This window comes from Xiphophorus hellerii, chromosome 3, assembly GCF_003331165.1.
Source record: "Xiphophorus hellerii strain 12219 chromosome 3, Xiphophorus_hellerii-4.1, whole genome shotgun sequence".
Taxonomy (NCBI): domain Eukaryota; kingdom Metazoa; phylum Chordata; class Actinopteri; order Cyprinodontiformes; family Poeciliidae; genus Xiphophorus; species Xiphophorus hellerii.
Genome location: NC_045674.1, coordinates 3804982 through 3822769, shown reverse-complemented (window position 1 = coordinate 3822769; position 17788 = coordinate 3804982). Strand labels below are relative to the sequence as shown.

The following is a 17788-nucleotide window of genomic DNA, read 5'->3' as shown; positions in this document are numbered from 1 at the left end:
CTATACCTGTAAATCAAAACAATTTTGACTGGCCAGAGATTATCTTTGGTTTTTTTTTTTTCCTAATTTTACCAATAATGGATCAAACAAAATTTTGCTAATTTTAATTGGTTGTTTCTGTTGTGAACAGGGCCAGAGACTTACATTTGAACATCTGAATTCTTAAAACAAATCATAATCATAATATGTTACTAGATTGTTGTTGCACATGCAGAATTTATGAAGCTCAGGTTTTGAATATATCTATAACTGCAATAGAATAATAGAAAGCAATTTTTTCAGTGTCTTTTCAAGTACCTTGAAACTATTTGAAATATTCTTGGATGGCATCAGTGATCCAACAGATAAGAAAGGTCGTCTGAAAAACAAACACTTCTCTTTAGAAAGCAAAACGGGTTCATTACTAACAGAACTATCAGAATTTTTGGTAACTGAGTAAATCTGTTAAACGTCAAAATTAACTTCTGCTAACATGACGATGCATTAGCAGTATTTATATTTAATGCACTGCTGCCGATAATGAGTGTTTGTCAAACAGAGGAAGTCTGACATTGTTTGGGGCCCTGAGCAGAAATTGCTTTGGGACCCCAACTACAGTTTAAATTGTTTATTAATTAAACAGCAGTAAATAAATTATGGAGAAAAAGTTATTTCTGTGACTTATTGATTTGGTCTGGCAGTTGTTTCAGTAACATTTCAATGTGGGGTTATAAAGAGAAGTCGCTTGGGAATTCTTTATTGATTAGATTGAAGTTATGCATGAAATGGGATTCCAGCTCAGACAAAAAAAAACCCAAACATGACTAAACTAGCAGAAATAACGTATTTCTGAACACTGTTCTTCCTCTGTAGAATTGTCTAGCAGTAACAGCATTCATCAATTCTTTAGAATCCCTTTATTATTTTACTTTGTTTATGTTCTACTCATAAACATTGGAAGTGAATTTTAGAGATCTTGACAAATGTATCTACAGATATCTGTATATTCTGGGAGAAGTCATGTGCCCCCCAATCCCCCCGCTGGGGGGTTTGGGGGGTGCAGCATAAAGCTTTTAATCCTGCAGAGTAATTCAGTTAAAATACAAGAAATGTTCAATCTAGAAACACATAACAACTGCATCAGGAACACGGGCCTTTGCAGGGTTAACAGCATGGACGAGAGAGAGAGAGAGAGGGCCGGGAGGGGGGGCAGCTTGCCGCCATGCCCTGCAGGAATGGCCTGATGGGTGCTAATGAACTTGGGATGTGCCACCACAATGGGGAGCGGCCCCTGGTGCACCTCGGTGCCCGGGTTCCCATGCAGCCCGTGGATAGAAGAGAGAGGGTTGATGACGGGAGGAGGAGAAGTGATGAGGGGTGGGGGGGTGAGCAGCCCATTGTGCCCGCTCCTTAGCCCATTAGCCAGCGCTACCCCGCTTTCCCAAGGGGAGCTCAGTACCTGCCTGCCTGCTCAGGCTCGGTAACCAGGCATCGGCGAGGGGCGAGAGGAGGGGAGCGCAGAAACAGTAGCCGTATTTAGAGTTTGATCTCCAGGAAAGCGTCCAAAATTTGGAGAGAAAGAAAAGAGGAGAGAGAGCGAGAGAGACCCCCGACAACAAACCGAGGGGCTGACAAAGTTGTCTCTTTGGCAGTCGCGCCTCCTATTGAAGCAGTAATTTATTCAAAGGAGATTTTTATCCCCGCGATCTGATTATTATGATAATCAAGTGACCCAGACCCCCTTTCTTGGCTCTTGTCTGCGGACCCGGGGCCCGGCGGTGACAGTAAAAGCTGATTTGCACGGTCTTCACCCCCTTGGTCACATTCCTGGACTCCTACGTATTAAAGACGCGGACAATGAGGACGGTGGATGTGCGCACTTATCCAGGCGCAGGAAGCCGCAGGCCGCAGCCTCTACCGGGGGCTTTGTGTCAAACGAATACTGGTAGCCACACAAGATTACACGAAACTTTTTTATAATCCCACATGGTCCAAAACGGGGCTCTAAATCACACACTTGATGGGCTGCGAGAAAGTCCCAAATAGGCTCACAATAAGGCGACAGAGATGTGCTAAACTGAGCGGCTTTGTGCGTAATTAGGGAATTAGTGAAGATTCTAGTGCTTATATTGTGCATATTTACAGAAATTATTTCATCTTTATATTGTAATATGCCGCAATAATCTTGGTTTATTCCAGAACATGGCATCATGAGGAATGCAAGTTTAATTTGATTATTAGTCTCAGGGATTCTGATAACTTGAGATGCTTATTCATGCTTGCATTAATTTTTTCAGAGGGTGGAGACAAGAAAAAAAAAAAAACAGACCTGCATCGTGTCATAAAGGGGAGGGCCTTCCTTCTGTGGTGCTATATGTTTTTAGAGCCGGAATCTTTTAAGTTCATAACGCATCTGACGAACTGAGGAATGGCGATTTGCGAGGAGCGGCGCGGACAGAGAGAGGGAAGAAGAGGAGAGCGGGGAGGGGGGGTTAAGGCGAGATCCACCTCCGACATGAAATAATGGGGACGATAATAAAACAGGGGGAAAACCCGCTGGAGAGAAGCTGAATGGATGAAGCTGGAGAGACGTCACTGGCAGCCGCAGCCATGAAGACCGTGCGGTCCAGCCTCCGGCGAATCACTTCGCCTCCATCCTCCGAGACGCTCGCTGCTCGGTTTGGGAGAGGAGCAGATCCCGCAGCGGCTCGCGTTCAGCGGCGTGAGTATGAAATATCAGCTTTGATTTCGTCAAGGTGGAAAGCTCTGCAGGATATCCGCTAAAATGATGGAGGAGAGCGGGTTTGCATCAGCGCCGCGTACATCGCCAGTCTGCACACATAACGGAGCAGCATGCGTCTTTAGACCGGATGTAACATCAGGCGAATACAAGCGCAGACCACCGGATTTAAATGCATCAGTTTGTCTCTAGTCTTTGTTAGCTTCATGGTGATGGGCTGATGGATGCAATTTAAGAAGTGATGTAAGCTGCTGCAAGTTGGCAGGATATTGGTTTGTCCATGTGATGCTCTATGTTCACTCTGAAAAGATGTAGGGCGATAATTCAAATGATTCATACAAGCAATTTTTAAATTGCAAATTGAATATGGCACGTGCTCTGAGATGTCATAGTAAAACGCTAAAAACTTCCTCTGGGTTAGGATATAGGATGGAACTGTATAATAACTTCTAATTGGAAGCATTATTGGTATCCAATTTGAAATAAAACTTTTTTTTTCACAGTCTTATTTCAGAGACGCTTTATGTGCGCCTACATGCACTTCAGCCTGGATTTCATCAATAGCACCTCCAAATGCTTAGCAGGGTCACTCCTTCAGCAAAAGCTGCATGTGCAAGTAACCAAAGCCCCATAATCGAGGCAGACTCACTAAATCTGGGCAAAAACGGTAAACAATATGGTGCCTTTTTTTTCCACACTGAGCCCTGCACGGACCCTGTGCGCCCATGTGGCACAGATGTGAGGATTTATCAGCAGACAGACCTGCAGTGCATGCGTAATAAGACAAAGTGGCGGCGTTCACATCCCCATAGTTGGTGGATAAAGAACTCACAAGGCCACATATCCAGTGGACACGTGTGCTCCGTGGACAGGCCTGCGCCGTGGACACGTGTACGCCTTAGGCTTCAAAAACCTTGAACGCTGATAATAACAATAAGAAGAATATTAATGAAACGTTTTGCGTGATAAACATGAGAATATATGTGCAATCAAACAGACTGCAATCTGGAATCAGAATGCTACGTTTCATAAGAATATTGAATCTAATGTCTAGTTCAATTTAATAATTAAGGAAAGAATTTTATAAAACCATTTCGTACACAGCAAAACATAAATCCCAATAACCACACGAACAGAAATGAATGATCCTGCGTGCGGCCGCGGATGCTAGAACTGATGTTGCACCGCCCACTGTGTGTTATATTATAGAAAAAAAACACAACAGCAGCATTAACGAGCTGCGCTAATAAACCAGCAGCTCAAGACCTTTTCTAAGGCCCAGCTTTGTTAAAGAGCTTTACATCGACCGCTCTAATGGGATAAAGTCTGCAATAAAAACCTTTGTTTGTTTCAAAAACAAAATGTTCGCAGCTTTTCGTCAAAGGTCATTCTTCAGCGTTACATGAGTCACATTTTAGATGATCGGTACCAGATAAATTTACCCACTTGCTCCTGTTAGCAGGTGGAATGTTCTCTGAAATCTGCTTGAAATAGCTACAAGAAAAAAAAGATGAAAAAAACAAAAACAAACAATAGCTATGATGTGTACAGTTTTAGCTATAACACATGCTTGTTCTCATGCTGTAGTTTTACATCTGTTAGAATACGTTTTAGAGGCAAAATACGTGCTGTTACTTTAGAAAATTATAAAAATGTTGCCTAGTAACGCAAAAAAAAGTTTATTGTATATCTTTTTTCCACAAAATATATTTTCTAGATAATGAATCGGTCACCTCTTCTCTTTTAGACACACGGTGGGAATATCACACACTCCTATAGCTTGTACAGAGAAAACAAAAGTGTGTGTCAACAGATTTTCCTTATCTCAGCGTCTACTCTGCGTCTAATTGCTGTATTTGTATTTAAATAATGATTAATAATGTGCATAAAATTATTTATTATGAGCGTAAAAGTTCCACTGTAATTGCAGCATTCACTCTGAGAATTTAACTTTAAATTGATTCAGAATAAATCATGTGGCTTTAACCAGATGAGAACCAGTCAGGCTTCATAATAGGAACTCATTTCCCGCTAATCAGCTCTGCACTATTTGCATTTTTTTCCCAATTAGAGGTGCCGAAATTACTGACGTCATACACGTCTTGGCCAATGGCACTGCCTGTTTAGGTTTGTTTAAATGGTAGAAAGCAGGAAACTTCACTTCCATTGGTGCTTTGAATCTTCATTCAGTAAATAAATAATGAAATAATTTAATATGAATTTTTAAGGGATTGCATTACAAGACCTTTGAATAAACAACCCGTACTTCTCAAATTTCTGTTGAAAGTTGCATTTACTATTTAAAGAAAAATATTATCAGCAAAACCTTAAACATAAAGTGTTATTTAGTTTGGTATATGTATATACATATTTAAAGCAGGGTTAACAAAAAAAATCCTTTAAATTTTTGCACAGCCTTTAACTATGTTTTTAAATAAATAAAACAGAATATAAAAATAAATTGTTTATTAACAATTAAAATGTTGAAATAATCATAATATTAAAAGGATTGGAATCAATCTAAAAACAGAAGCTTTAAATTCTGTGCAATATTGTTTATCAACAATATAATATTTTTAGATTTTAATTGGACTTCATTCTAATTTTAAACTCAAAATTGGCGTGTTCTTGCAGGGGTGTGTGTGCATGTGTGTTTGTGTGTGGAGTATGAGCGCATTTACTGTATTCATTTTAAGCATAATTATGTGTTAAACATGTGAGTGTACTCACATATGTGTGTGCATATGTGTGTGCATGGGTGTGCATATGTATGCGCGTGTCAGTTAGTGTATGTGTGGTGTGTGCGTCTGTCTGTCAGTCAAGCTGCATTCAGTGACTAGGGATATTATTTTACTCGTACAAAGGCCTTGCTTTGTCCTTGTGCGTGGACATAAACCTCCTTAAAAATATATGCTTCACCAAATTTCATAAAAATCCATTTTTAAAAAGGCCACATGCTCTCAGAATGCAGCAGAACATAATTTGTTGTTTAATGTAACCTGGGGAACGAACAATGTCTGGAAAATCGATCATTTGTGAACAGGCATTTAAGTGTCTGGGATAATTTCTGCATATTGACAGTTGGGTCAAAAATCTTCAGGGTTGTTCTAATTGTTGGGAAGAATAATCTGTGCCTTATACTCTTCTCTCTTCCATCAGTCCGTCTCTTTCTTCACCACTAATCATAGAGCTTCAGTTGGAGCTGGTGCTTTGTGGGGAGGAGCCTGCAACAACAGAGATCTGGGCACACAGAGCAGCTTTAATTAGATGGGGCCTCGTGCCATGTGCCATCACGGCATGTGTGCAAATGAATGTGTGCCTGTATGTTGTGCAGCTTTGTCTTTATGTGGGGATGCTTTTTTGTGTTTATGTCTGTTTAGCTTTTCCTTTCTTTTCTGAATTTCTTATTATTTGCACACTGAATAGAAAGCGACTGAACATTTCTTCATTCTGGAGAAGACATTTTTGCTATGCTTGTGCCCATGGACCTTAAACCTTAATGTCCTCCCTTAGGCACCACCCTCGAGCGTCGGCCAACTGCTTTGGCATCAGATAATGTAAATGAAGACAAACCAGTTTCTTTTGTAGTCAAACAGCCAGGATCTTCTTTTAATTTAAAAATGTATTTCGGTCATTGCGGGGGGTGCTGTTTGAAGCCATCACACTCCCATAGAGCCACTCAGTGGGCATTGCAGATTGACCGTAGGGATGGGCGCCAGACTGGAGAAAGGAAGACTGGAGCCATTGCCAGTACGAACCGGTTCGACAACTGGTGCAATTGTTTTGTAATTGGTGCATCTTGCTGATTGTTTGACATGAAGGGTTTTTGATATACCCCAAGCCAATCAACGGGTTTAGTGGACAAAGGGAGGTTTCCAATTCGTTGAGAGGATTTTAGGCGGGATACAGACAACCTGGTGACATCATAACATGACAGGTCAGAACATTTAAAGGATGCTGAGAGCTGAAGGATAATTAGAAGAGCTCAAGCCAGAAGACTAACATTTTTGTTCCATGGAGTTAACAGTTGATTTGTATGACTTAGTGTGGCAAAGATTTTTACTCAGTTTGTTGTTGGTGAAATAATAAAATTTTAAAAACTATACATATATGTTTGTTAACATTTTTCCTATCTGTCTTTAGGTGAGATATTGGCCCATGTTTCTTGGCCTTGGGTTTAAGAGGATGGGTAGCCTTAGGGGTTGATTGTTATCTTTGGTTATCTAGCTGTATGAGTGATGTACATTCTTCATAAAGCTAGATAACCGAAAGTAACAAGAATCCCATTACACTCCTGGAAAGGCATCAAGACCCAAAGTGACTCCTTTCATCAAAATTTTTTAAAATACACAAGAAGAAGTTTAACTTGAGAAAAAATGGACTGCATTTTAAAGGAGAATAGATCGTTCATCAAATAAAGGTAAGAACCAAGGAGTTTCCCGTTTACTCAATGTCATATTTAAAGAATTTACAAAATTTTGTCTGCAAATTAACCCAATTTCACATTTTCAGAGAGCTTTTCCTTTAGAAAATTGTAATAAGTGTGATATTGCACTGTATATTTTGTATATTGTACTGCTGCTAGTGGCAGTGACCCATAGAAGTAAGGTTGGTGCAACAGAATCACTATTAATCTAATAAGCCCCATGATCCTTGTGTGCAGGGCTGTATGCAGGGGCTTAGCCTTGGTATCACATGGCTTGGAGAAAAAGACCCTTACAGATTTACCAAAGCCAGCAGACTCCAACAAGTCTCCTAAAAACTCTACACTGGGTTATTGAGTTTGTTTGTTAATTTGGTAAATAGTGTGTTCATTTGTGCCCTTTAATTTAAGTGTGACTTTTTTCATTTTTGGCATGAAGTGACCATGCAATGTGGAAAAAATGTGGCCCTTTAATCTCATTGGAGCTGCATATGGTGCTATGAATTATACATATACTCCAGCATGGATGTGATTGTGAATGCTCCCTCGGAGGTAATCTGCTGTCCCAATGTCCTGCTGGAACCTAAGCGCAAAGACCAGAATTTATTTGAGGCCCGTTTTGTTAAGTTATCCAACGTCAATTTCTTTCTCCTTTTCACCTTGCCTTTTCAATGTTTTGCTTGAAAAGATGTTTAATTTAGGGTCCTGACAGTTGCTTGATTTGACGTGACAGTTGGCACAGTTTTGAATGTGCTTATATTCCACGAGGTGCTACCATGTGGAAAAGCTTGATAGGATGCTGATGTGTGTGCATGTAAAACTCACAAGGGGAGTGGTCCAGGGGCAATCAAGCAGAAAGAACCCCCAGTGACGAAATCTTCGAGTGAGTGAAGGAGAACAATCTCAGCCTTAAGGTTCTGCAGCGGAGCTCGTGGTGAAGAGTAATTGGTCAATCAGATCTTCAACTTCAAGGCTACTGATGGCTGATTGAAGGTGTGATTTCTGTTCTGCCCATCAAAGTCAAAGGATCATCCCTGCTGAAAAAAGCTGCTGAGAACCATTTCCTAGGTCTCTGTGCCAGCTTTCTAAGTGAACTCAAAGTGTAATACATATTTTACTTGGTGGTTTGCTGTTACAACACGTTTTACCTGAAAGATCCCCTTGGGTTTGGACATGTTCAGCTTGATATGGTATAAATTCTAAACAGTTGTGCACGACTGAAGTGAAATACCTAGAAAGCTTACAGCCAAACCTTACCTTGCAACGTCAATCAACTTAAGCCCCAGAGTTGTGTTTGTCATCGTGCTGCATTGCGGGTGCTGAGTGTGACATTTGAGCTCTCTGCTCAACTGCTTCTGTAGAGGAACAACGTTCTTGAGAGAAAGTGACAGCCAAAGACGTCCTATTGTTGAACATCAAAGTTGTGCCTTGTTCTCTTCTTTGTTGTACTTATGAAGCCACCATATCTAAGGTTTTCTGTAGACTTTTGAGCATTAGATGGCTTTGATCTGCACACACTGTAAATATTATTCCTGATGTCAAGTCTAAACTGGTGTGCTTTGCATTAATTAATCACATACCAGGTGCTATCCCCACTTACTCTTTAACATCACAGAGCTTTTTACTTTGCCTCTCTTTTTGGGTCAGTTGCAGTGTTAGACTAAACGGAGACCAAACTCTGACAGATTGTGGTTATACCCTAAGCAGTGCCCTGGGAGACACATGTCGTGGTGCAAAAGCTTTGTTCTTTGCTTTGTGTGTGGCACAGTTATATCACTAACACTTCACACTGGGACCACGGAGAAGAGACTATCTTAGCTTCTGCTTCCCTGAAAATGGTGTGGAAAAGGGAGAGTTCCTGAAAAACCACCTTAGGGCCTTTGCTCTCTTTTTTCGGTGTCCCTTGGTATTGTCTAAAATAGAAAGAAGGAGCATAGAGAAATGATGAAGAGGAAAAAAAGGCAGGCAGAGGAAAGAGGGAGGTGGGTGATGGGGTTGTCTTAGCCTTCATGCACTAGGCAAGCAGATTTAGACTAAGTGTCAACTAGAAAAACAGCCATTGTGATATAGTCCCGCTCACCCCCACGCCACTAGACTTTACAGTCAATAGAGCTAGTCCACTTGTCACCAAAGGACAATGCGCCCCCTTTCCTTCCTTTCAGGCCTGCCGGGTCCGAGCAGCCAGACAGTTTTCTGAATACAACCCAGTGATTCTTGCCCCCTTTTCTCTTCCTCCCTTTCTCTTGATGGAACACACCAACAGGGCTTGGAAAATGGCTTCACTGTTGGGCCAGAGGGCAAAGCCAGACCTTGTTGTTTTCTCCAACATTGGCAGTCCCTCCACCCCTCTATGCTCACAGAGAAATGAATGTATCTAAGGCAGTTGCAAAGTCAATGGGCCTCACCAGACAAAGGAGATTAAGTTTGGCAACTTGGCAGTAACAGGTGTACTTTGACTGAGCTCAGACCACACGGAGGGTAGCTGCTGTTGTTTGACTCGATGCTCTGTTTGCCTCCCTAATGGGACACAGAGAAAGAGGAAATTTTTTACTGTCTTTTCAAATAATCCAAACCTTCTCGAGTAAGAAAGTATTGCATAATGTGTATTTGATGTACCTGTCCACAGAGTAAGGCTTTGCTTTGCTTGTATATTTAGGTTTTGCTGTATGATTAGTATGATTTGCTGAGTTTTCTCCAAAGGCGTTCTTGTTATGTCAGTACTGACCCAAAGGAAGTGGGTATATAGAGAACAACAAACTGAGAGGGTAGCATGGCACTGGTGAAGCTTTAGTTTCACTGTTTTCGGAACAGGAGTTAGTCCTTTCCTGTCCACACTTTCAGTACATTCAATGAAAATAAATCAAGCCATTCAGTAACACTACAAATACGAGACACTTTCAGAGCCAGAGGAAAACAGTGTGTGCATTTGTTTGTTTCAGTCATTAATAAAGCTTTTACTGAGAGCCTCTGTAAAGCCCATTCTGCTGAAATGACTTGGCAAAGCATCCGATAGAGGGTCTGTTCAGACTGAATCTGCCCTGGTTGCTATTGTCTAGCTCTCTCTCACACACCTACGTGTCCAGAGTAAGCACACAATTTCATTGTTGTGTGAGCTGTTAATATCAGCGGCTTCACAATAGAGCCCATTCGCCATATTTGCATAAGGCACTTTTCCAACAAGGACCCAGAGAGGGCTTGAAAGCTGGCCCACTCCAGTGCCAATGGCAAAAAATGTCAAGTGCCAATTAGGAGAGGTTTGCCATCATTCAGCAGTACCCCACCCCTGTAGTCCTTTCCCTCCCAGCTTACCCACCTCAACTCTCTCACACTCCAAGTCACCCCTGGTTTCACCACTTCATTCTAGTTTCAGATGTAGCCTTCCTCCTCTGACACCTAGAAACAAAAGCATGCTCCCTCCTCTGCTGGCTAATGGAAGATCCTTTTTCTGCTGGGTTTAGAGTATTAGCAAAATGTCTGCTTTCTTTGTTGATTACCTTGAAAAAGGGTTCACAAACTTTGCTGCTAAACCCGTGAGGCACAGCCTCCACCTGTGTGTGAATGTTGAACTTAGAAAGCTGACTTAATTATGCCAGCAGGGTTTTACATTCTCAAGCTTACATGTGCAGGTGTGGGTTATGGAAGTCTATGGCAAAACAGATGTTGATTCAAAACAATTAAGAATGAAGTCCTTTCATCTGGTATGCTAGTGTGTGATGGTGCTAATAATGCTTGCTTTAAGCTTCTCATGCTTATTATTTTGCACCACACAGTTATAGACGCAGAACTTCTTATTATGAGAAAAGCTACTACCAGACTTTTCAAACTGAGAGTGCAATCTTTGAGTTCCCTAAGAAGGCTACCAAAACTACAGCTGTTATTTACAAGAACCGCATAAAATCCAGGTTAGCTGAACTATAGTGTGCATAAACTGAAAACCTGTATAATTATACAGTTGTCGAATATGCAGAAATAGTTCCACATGTGCTTGACTACAATGACAACAATCTTGAACAACAATCTAGAAAGCCATCTGTGCTTTTGAATTTAAGTAAGGTAGTATCAATGAAAGACATACTTCCTTCAGAATGATGACGCTGGAGTAAAAATTGAACAAAAATGCATCATAGACAAAATTAAAGAGACTAACTGCTCGCTGGCTGTTGTTTTTCACAGATCGTTTACCTATCGCGCAGCCTCCTGCCACTCGAATGGATTTTTCTCTCGTCCCTGTTTCTCTTTCATTCTTTCATTCAGTCTCTGTGTCGAGTTTTTTTTTCCTTTCCCACCCTTGATTCTCAGATGGTTGGATCTGATTTGCATGCATTTGCATAATGAAAGTCATTTGCATGCTCAGGGGCAGACTGTACCATGAGAACAGACATGAAAAGGTGTGTGTGTGCATGTGCAGGCGTGTGTGTGCGTATGCATGCATTAGTGTGTATGCATAAGTTGGTTCATATGCTTCTGTAAAACTGTCCATAATTGTTTTGATGGCTTAACTACATTGTTAACATTTACCAGTAACACCCCGTGTCCCTGTTCTCTTTGCAGGGTACCTTACCAAATAGAGAAAAGATGGCAAAAGAAGACTGAAAACAGAAGAGGAGGAGGGGTTGCTGTTGATTGTGCCCTCCCTCTCTCATCGCCCTCTTCTGCATCGCCTCTTCCCACCTCCTCCTCTTCTCTTTCTCCTCCACACCATCCTCAGCAGACTGCCCCTTTTTCCTGTACAGCGAAATGCAGCCCACGCCACCATCTTAGAGCAACGCTGGCATAAAATGGAAGTGGAAAGACCAGTCACTGCAGGTAACAGACCAAGCCCACCGTGCCCGCTGTTGTGCTTTTCTTGCTGTCATCACCCTGACACTCCGTTCAATCCTCCTCCATCACCCAGTACCTTCGGTCCTGATCGCCACTAGGAAACAGTCTCTGTTTTAATTCTCACCGATTTGTTCGTTAACAATTCTCATAGAGCACTGATTTGGGGGCAGGGAGGGTGAGTAGATGCGCATTGAGCATGTTTTGTATGTGTGCTATATCACTCTGCTCTCAATGCTTCTCTCAGGAGGCTGTGGGCATCTGTCCTTGAAGAGGCAGGTTTTATTTCCCTGTTTGGGGATTGCCATGCCATCCTCTCTTGCATACACTGACAAGAAAAAAGCTGCCATTTTGGAAATGCAATGCAAGCACAGTATAGACTTCATACAGTGGAGCAGGTTGGGGTTTCTGAAGGTTCTATTTACCAGAACTGCATAAAATCTAGGTTAGCTCAAATGGATTTCAAATTCTTGATATATAGATCAAGAACATACTGTATGTTTGATATATTCTTGATCATAATGGTCTATGATCCAGAATATACCTTGATCATAGACCTATATAATTAATATTGATTTTATTTATTATGCTTGCTGTTGCAACTTCTAACCTTTAGAGAACTTCTCCAACTCCTTAAATGAGGCCAGAATACAGAAGATTGGAGATAGACTTTTAGAAGATGTAGATATGCATAAATGAATATTGACATTTAAATAAAAGGGCTCTATACTGCAAAACAAAACTTACACAAAGTGGGAAAATGTTGAAGAATGAAACAACAAAGATGAGATGAGTAAGAACTCGAAGCTTTCTTGGCACAGTGGAACACTGAAAAAACTCAAAGCAAGTAATGAGTATTTGAGTCCTGTTAGTACTTAGACAAGTCATCTATTGTTCTCAATGAGCAAACTTGTTACATTATTTCAACTAGGCAGCTCCGAACTTTGAAAACAGCTTTAACCAAAACGCTAATTAGTGTCAGCTGGGCTAATTGAGTTAGGTAGCCATTCATTTAACAATGTATACCATTGTCCTGGTTGCAAAGAAAGCCTTCTTTGTTTGTCTCTGTAATGTGGAGAGTGGAGGTCACTGCTAACTCATACTAATTTTACAGTAGGATGCTTCAATTGCCTAACTGTAAGGGTTGCACTACATGAAGGTGAAGATGAAAAGACAGGAAAGCATCCATCCATCCATCCATCCATCTTATCCCTAATGGGATTGCGAGGGTTGCTGGTGCCTCCAGGAAAAAAATCTTTCTATGAAAACCCTTAAGAATCAATTTACTGAAGTGTGTCAAAAAAATAACTTCCACGTTTTATAAACTTTTGTTCCACAATTTTCTAAATGTCAACAGATTAAATATTAGACATCAACAGTTCTCCAATTAGGTCATTCCAAACGTTTTGCATCCAAAGTTTTGACAAGGCAGCTCCTTCAAGTGTTGCTTGGCTTGGCTGGGCTGATAAGTTCTTTGGTAACTGTGTCAAACTGGGTGCACTAATCACTGCCTCCATAAACAGGTGGTAGATTGAGCAAAAGGGGCAGGGGCAGTTCTCAATTTACTGTGTAAATTATGCAGAGCCCAAAACAATGCAAACAGTAGACAGTGGAGTGGCTGGCGTTGGCTAATGAGATGATGAGAAGCCTGGGAGGCCCGTGAGTTGATTGAGGAGAGGGGGTGGGCACAGCCAGCAGCTTGTGTCTGGATCTCTGTTACTGTGTATGTGTGTGTGAAAGAGAGTGGGTCTAGAAGAGCTTTGGAAGGGTGCAGACAGTGTTCTGTCTGCATCAACCCCACCATCAACCCCTCCTGCCCAGACTGAGTGCTATAGAAGAAGGGGAGGATTCTGCAGGCAGCTGGGGCACCCAACCCCCATTGCTCCAGCAAGAGCGCCAGCGTTGGGAAACTCTGTGTCAGGGGTCTCCCCAACACTGGCACGTAGGGGCCCACAAAAAGTCTGGCTGTAACCCCCCATCACCACCATCCTCTCCTTCCTCTTGTCTCCTCAAACATCACCACCCCTTCCATCCTAATGTGAGGCTGGGGGCCTGGGAAGGACTTCAAGTTCATGGCCAGACCTCCTATTGAGCTGACAGCCCGACTGTTTGCTCAATTCGGCTCCCTATTCAGAGTCATGCTGGAGGGGGGACTGTGGAAAAAGGCAAGAGGATGCGGGGGGGGGGGTGTTGCTAGATGGGACACCATGGCACTGCGGTAGCTATTCATTCAGTGAGGAGAGACAAGTAAAGAGCAAGCGAGAGTGAAGAGGGATGGGGGTTCATAGAAAAAAAGTGGGGAATCTAGGCGCAAAGTTTGCTTTGAAGGGTGTGTGCCTCTCTCACACTCTTTTAGACTCTTAATTACCGGCACCTTCCACTTTTCTCCCCTCTTTCTCTGACTGCACCCCACTTCCCATCCTCCTCGCACAAACACTCCTGAAAACACACACAAAATAGCAATGACAATCATTCTCATCATCCTCTCTATCCCCTGATTTTATTAGGCCACATGCTGGGGCTGTAAATTTACCATTAACGAGCTTATTCACTGTAGTTCTCTCAACAAAGCAAGACCATGATGCCAATAACTCAAAGTGACACCAATACCCAAAACTGCTTTTTATTCCTGCAGACTCCACTGTCAGCCACTCCTCCCCACTTCACCTCCCTTTCCATCATGGCTGTGCTCAGAGCAGAACTGCAGTATAAAATGCCACAGCTAATGTGACGCATGCTAATAGCTCAGGTGATGTTGATTAGCACGGTGATTGTTGATCTCGGCACATAAGCTGAACAACTATGTTAGTTTCTTTATTTTGAACTTCACCCTCTGTAAGATTTTAAGTTGCTTGTCTGAGCTGCATGAAAATGAAACAAAAAATGTGGGTTTCATAGCTTTCTGAAGTCCAAGTGAGCCTAGCTTAGGGACTGTCACATGCTTCCTCTTTGCATTAGCAGCTTGCAGCGTACCAGGCTCCTGCTAAGGCCTTTCAACTTCACCCTCAATCCCTTCAGCTGTATTTTTTTTTAACCTCAGCCCGATTCAGGTCACACAATAAATAACCCTGTATAAGTGATTTTTTTTTTGTTCTTGTTAAAAGAGAAGACAAGCCATCCTTTGATTCTCCTAAACTGGAATTCATTGGAATTCACTTCTCATTGTCTCAAATAATTGTTCTGACATTCACATGATTGTCCTCAGTGTATGCTTTGATACACCATCTTAATGTCATTTTTTCCTTTTGCAGATAAACGTTGGTGGTCACGGGGTTCCAGAATGGACAGAACATACAATGGGGAGACAGCAGGACTCCTCTTTCACGGCTTGCTGCCATTCAGCTGATGTAAACAAGGATGCTGCTGTCTGTGTGCAACTTGATGGATCTTGTTTCCATGTCTGTGGGACACTTTGACCCACCTGGACGTTTTGTGAAGCCCTTTTGGTGATTTAGCTGCAAAAATTTAATTTTGAACAGTGGCTGTGGAATCCTGTGACTTAGAAAGATGATGCATAGCACTATAATGCTGCAGATTTTTTTTAATTCTACGATTGATTTTTTTTTTGCATGTTGTATACGTCTGTACATAATATTATACAGACAAGCAGTGTATTTCTATAACTAACATATAGGCTCTCCCTTATCTAGGTTGCTTTCAATTTGAGTTTTAGCCCTCGCTGATGTTCAGTTTGATGTTTTGTTTTAGTTGCTAGGACTCAAAAGACACGTGAATGTGAGACCCACGACAGCAGTGAATAATACTGCACTGCGATTGGACAGCTCCGTGTGTCGGCTGACACAATGGCGAAGGAGAGAGCTGTCGTCTTTATACTCTATGCAACTGTTCTGTCTGTTTTGGTTTTGTTTTGGGCAGAGCCTTTTTTATCTACACTTTGGATTTTTCTTTATGGGCTAACAATTAATGGACATTCCTTCATACATTATCAAGACAAATTGTGTTTTATCCAGAAGCGTACGTTCCTAATTTTTATATGTAAAAACTGGAATTAGAGGAGGTGTGTGTCATATTTGATTGGTAATTATATTTTAAAGCCTGGAAAAATATCTTTGTGAATAAATGTGGAATCAAATATATAATATTCCTGATGGCAGTAGTGTGTTTGATCAGGAGGAAGTGAAACATTGCTGCTGTGTGTATGTTTCCTCTGAGGCACATTAGTTTGCCTCATAACAGTTACCTGTGCTGCTGTAATGATACATCTTTGGGTAAGACATGACAAATACATTGGCTTCAAACACTGCCTTAATTTCCTGTTCACACACAAATGCACACACACAGATCCCAGTGCAATAACACAAGTACCATTGCAGCTTAATTCATTTTATATTAATTTTCGGAAAGTGGATTTTTTTTTTTATTATGATTGATAATCTATGCAAATCTTTTAAAGTATTACTTTAAACAATCTATGCACTGCTCTTCTGCTCTTGCATTTGATTCAAGGGAGACTGTCTTGGCCTAATTTAGAAAATGTATTCTTTTGATAATCATGCACATCCCAGTGCTCGAGACAATTACTTATCTGCCTGGATAAGCTTGAAATTATGTTTTTAATCTTTTGCAAAAAAAAGTCTCTCTTCTAATATCAGTTGAGAGGCATAAAAACCATGATTTCTGGTGTGAAATAATTAAATCACTATCACTTAATATCCTTGCTTTTTTTTAAATGCAAATGTAATTTATCTGTTTAGCTTTGTCTGCTTATTAGCTTATTTTTTTTTAGAAGATGTATGTTTGTATTATGCAACTTGTGTATAAGTGCTCACCACATGTGCCTTTGTATGCAAATCTGTATTAGAATAGTAATAAAGGTTTACATTGAAAACAATGAAAAGCTGCGTCTTGATTGTTGTTTCTATTTGTCTTGCATTTCATTAGCAAGCAGACCGTTCAGAGAGAAATAAAACGCTTGTGTGTTTTAACAGCCGTGTATCATCGTAAGGTCTCCTTGACTGGGCTTGGTCAGTATGCTGCAGTGAATAGATAACTAGTAAAAGACAAATGTTATTAATTCACACATGTAAAATAATAATAAAACTAAATTTAGTGAGTTCCTGACAGCCTTCTTTAATTCATGTGATTTTTCACTTGAAGCATTCACAAATAAACCTGGTTTAATTTAAGCAATGTGTTACAATCTAACAAAAATATTGGAAATTCCTTCGAGATCAGCTCATTTTTCAAATGTTGTCAGGCATTTAAATGTATTTTTACTGTGTGTGGGGGCGTGCGCGTGTGTGTGAGTTTAGTTTCCAGCTACCAGCTTGGTGGAAAACAGCAGAAATGTGTCTTCCTTCAGTGTAAAATTAATCAGTGCAAAGATGCTCTCTGTAGTAGCCTGTGAGAATCCTGACCCCATTGTTGTTATGTAAATGAATAATGAGCTAATATGCATCTGCACACAGGCTATTAACTTAGAGAAGAAAAAGAAAGAACAGTAGCACTCATCCTTGATTGTAATGATGTGTGTGCAGCACGGCTGCCTTGCAGGCCTCCATGTGCCGTGCAGAACACTTCCCCTGCGTGGTTTGCTGTCTGACACCACATATGGTGAATGCGCCAGCATCAACATATGGTACCCTCACAATTCATTAACATTGTCATGTAAAAAAGGGTAATCCCACTGTAAAACAAATGAAATGAAGCCCTTTACGGTACCTCTCCTTTTATTCATTTCCCGCTCCTTTATGAAGTCTCGGCTAATTTAATCAACGATGCTTTTAACGGAGCTCTGACACACCCTCCTGGCTGTCTGAATCCCTGGCTTGTTGCAGGAAAAGCTTTACAAGGCGCTCTCTCTTGTT

The 17788-nt window shown here is 41.2% G+C and overlaps 1 long non-coding RNA gene across 1 annotated transcript; it reads left to right on the top strand.

Annotated features, from left to right (window-relative positions):
- Positions 1-2496: 2496 nt before the first annotated feature.
- LOC116717261 (uncharacterized) lies at positions 2497-16818 on the top strand. The gene is made up of 4 exons (XR_004338715.1): positions 2497-2701; positions 6863-7139; positions 11694-11948; positions 15212-16818. It is a non-coding gene; the product is annotated as an uncharacterized LOC116717261 (long non-coding RNA).
- The last annotated feature ends 970 nt before the right edge of the window (positions 16819-17788 follow it).